Genomic DNA, 3,787 nt, shown 5'->3' with positions numbered 1-3,787 from the left:
AGCAGGTAAACTATTTAACACATTCTGAAGGGGAAAACACATCTAATTATAGACTTATATTTACTGTCAGTGTTTTACTTTCAGAATACCAAAACACTAACTTTCACACAACATTTTCTGTCAGAGGAAAGCTGAAATCTCTAAATGTAATCACCCATTAGCCAAAATAAAATATTTATTCATATCATGTTATTTTTTTTTTTAGTGCAAAGGCCAAACCAAAGAGTGATGCCTTCAGCCTCAAGGTGAGATCTTTTTAGCTGTAGTTAGTGTAAACAGCTACTCACTGTTTATTTAGTGTTATAAATGTCATAGTAATGTCCACTTTATCTAATATATCTTATTATTTTGGGTTGGGGAAAATGTTTTTTACATAACTGAAAGCATTCCGAGGCTGTAACGATTAACTGAACAAAATCATTGCAGTCATTGCCGAATAATCATGATTGAAAGAGCAAAATGAAGGCAAAGTTTCAGGCGTTGATCAATTTTATTTTTCACAGGCTTTCACCGATGAACAGGCCTTTCAATAGTAAGAATTTCGATGTTTAAACTCTTAAAAAAAAGATTTATTTTTCTAAGATGCATTCAATATTTTGAATGATTTTCTTTCTTCTTTTTTTTTCTCGACTGTTTCCAAGCAGGTGAAATCCACTGGAGTTATCAAAACCTTCCAGCTGGTAAGTCATCGATATTGCAGTCGTAAGATGTTACTTTTGATGAAAGGCATTTTAAAATACAAACTAACCTATGGTATTGCATCTATTGGTTTCTTCAGCAGAAAAAGGCATCTTCGAACCAACATATGTGTGAGTCATATTTTTCATATGGTTACCATATGTGAGGAAAAGAAGTCTACAAGATACTAATCACAGACTTTGATTCGCATTTTAAAAATGATTCTACATTCTGCATCTGATACGCTGATACTTTATTTTTTAATTTTTTATAGGGACCCAATTCCAGATTCAATTTATGTAAACGGAGATGACTCATCGTTAGGTAAATGTGTGCTTGTTAATATCATTGTCTAATGCAACCATTTGAGATGGTTCACTCTCTCAAGTTGTTCACAGGAAAAATGAGGTCAAGTAACATATTTAAACTGAGTACCAAGCAACCTCTAAACAGACCTGTAGTTGATAAATACAGTGTGTCTATTTCAAAAGCTACTCTTCACACACAAGTGAAAAAGTGTTTACTGGTGCGATTTACTGCATATATGAACAAGATGCTTAACGCAGTTCTTTTAAAAAAATGCTTCATTTGCGTTCCTTAGATTCAGATTCAGGAAAATACGAGAATATTTTTCAAACAAAAGAAGTGCAACATGACTCAGGTTGGTGTTTTTTTTTAGTTTATTCTCATATCTATATTTAGTTTAGAAAATCACATTTGGTACCTCTTAGCTTTCATCAATAACATGAATAAAAATGTTTATATGTGACCCTGGACCACAAAATCAGTCTGAAGTTGCGCGGATATATTTGTAGCAATAGCCAAACAACATTGTATGGGTCAAAATTATAGATTTTTCTTTTTATGCAAAAAATCATTAGGGATATTAAGAAAAATAAATATTCCGTGAAATATTTTATAAATTCCCTATCGTAAATATATCAAAACTTAATTTTTGATTAGTAATATGCATTGCTAAGAACTTCATTAGGACAATTTTAAAGATTATTTTTCTCAATATTTCGATTGTTTTGCACCCTCAGATATAGTTGTATCTCGGCCCAAATATGTCCGATCCTAACAAACCAGTACATCAATGATGTATACTTTTCAATAAGGAGAAACTGACCCTATTCATGACTGGTTTTGTAGTGCCGGTGTAACATAAAAACAAAGTCCAGTAACCAATATAATTCTTTTTGTTAGACAATATTACCTGTTCCATAGTTTGTAAGATTATGGTTATTTTTAATATTTAATAATACAATATACATTTGTGATTTAGAGCGATTTGGATTTTAACTTTTTTTTTTATACATTTATTATGACTTTTATAAAAATGGTCCTCTTGCTTATTGTGTGTTTGATAATGTTTTCTAGCAGATAGCATGTAATTATGTAAATTTGGACATTGCACAATGAGGAGAAGGTCAATAATGTTCATTATTAAACCCATTAACCATTGATAAAACATTCTCAATTTTAATCATGAGACAGCGCTTGATAATTTTTTTTTCTTTCTCCTTTATTCAATGAATCCGACTTACCGTGAATGAGATCACTAAAAGTGAATAGGTAGATGATTCTTTTTTCAGATTTTGATCTAAGTGGCCATTTACTGCTATTAATTAAAAGTGTTAAAAAGTTACTGCTTGACTTTCTGAAGAAGTCAAATAAGATTAAGTGGTGGATGTGCGCAGTCAGCTCTGGCTGATCAATAACAATGTTTAATAAACCGCCAGTGAATACATAAATGCCTATAACTATGAGACGTCCTAAAATATTTTATGCAACAAAGGCACAAACATGAGGGCTTCACATGAAGAGCTGTGCAATGAGGATTTGAAGCCTGTTTCATAGAGGTGTGACGAAATGAGTACAGATGAACTAAACTGCCCTTTTCATAACAAGCGAACGAAAAAAGCAATCATGGTTGAGAAGCAGCTTTAAGCGGGGAGACATTATATTACAATTAAGTGTATAAGGGTTAATTTGGATGTCGGCGTCTTGGCTCCTTCGATAATGCTTTCTCTCTGGCTCTAGAAAAATTGTCCACTGGGCATTCCACTAGAGTTGAAATCGAAACTTAGAACAGCGTCACGTTTCTTCTGCTATACTATTTCCGACATGTACTGTAATACAAAATGGAAAATGACTGTTGGAATGAACTTAACTGTGCATGTTAATTTGGGCTGTTAGCAGCGCCTCAAATTCTCATTATGTAAATGGAATTATTCTACTATGCCAAGTACTTCAACACCAAAAACAGCCCATCAATCACAAACATAAGAAGGATTTTGTTAATTTTTATTAATGCAATTGTCATTTTCACAATTATGCTTTTTTTTTTCTTTTACAAAATATATAAGTCTTGTTCTGGAGTTAAAGAACACTGAGGCTGTGATCATTTGATAACATCTCTTGTCTTTAGCTGGCATCAGGTGCAGCAGTCTTGCTGCACAGGCGACCCAACAGCCCAGCCATCTGTAACAGAGAGTTCACTCCTTCTGCACTTTCATATGTGTGTAGCCAATTTCCTGGGATCAAATGTCCAGTTCAAGTGTGATTAAAATAAAATGGTACATTTCTTGTTTTTATTCAAGTAATTTCCCCACATTAAAACATAACAAATATCATAACAGTAAAAAAGCTCATTTATTTTAAATGTTGAGACTAGATAACAATGACTATTTTATCTGATTTTCTATGATACTTTCACATTGAATGGTGAAAACATTTGTGATGCTGCCTCTATTGTGTTAGATTTCATTGCAGTGTATTGAAAAAGCTTAAAAGCAAATGTAAATGTTTCTTAGAATTTACTAGAAGGGCAATACACACCTTAATATATTCCAGCTTCAAATATTCAGCCATCTGAAAGGTCTTACACACTCTAAAGATGTTTTCCAATGATGTCCTCTGGTGAGTATCCGAGTGACCAAAGCTGCTCAATGATCTGTAGAAAGACGCATAATTGCGGTCTTACCCAACACCTGCCATTTCTGAAACTGACCCTGAATATTTTCTAGGGCAAATGTTTAGTGCTACCTTGTAGGCTTCATCAATGTTGGCGTTGACACAGTGCTCCAGCATGCTTTTAACCAGCAGA

The 3,787-nt window shown here is 33.2% G+C and overlaps 1 long non-coding RNA gene across 1 annotated transcript; it reads right to left on the bottom strand.

The window, feature by feature from the left end:
- Positions 1-3,005: 3,005 nt before the first annotated feature.
- LOC113077159 (uncharacterized) lies at positions 3,006-3,787 on the bottom strand. Its single transcript, XR_003281260.1, has 3 exons — positions 3,727-3,787; positions 3,520-3,634; positions 3,006-3,215 (listed from the first exon to the last, which is right to left on the bottom strand). It is a non-coding gene; the product is annotated as an uncharacterized LOC113077159 (long non-coding RNA).

Source organism: Carassius auratus, unplaced genomic scaffold, assembly GCF_003368295.1.
Source record: "Carassius auratus strain Wakin unplaced genomic scaffold, ASM336829v1 scaf_tig00021828, whole genome shotgun sequence".
NCBI lineage: Eukaryota > Metazoa > Chordata > Actinopteri > Cypriniformes > Cyprinidae > Carassius > Carassius auratus.
Note: the sequence above shows the minus strand (reverse complement) of the source record. Positions and strands in the feature narration are given on the sequence as shown.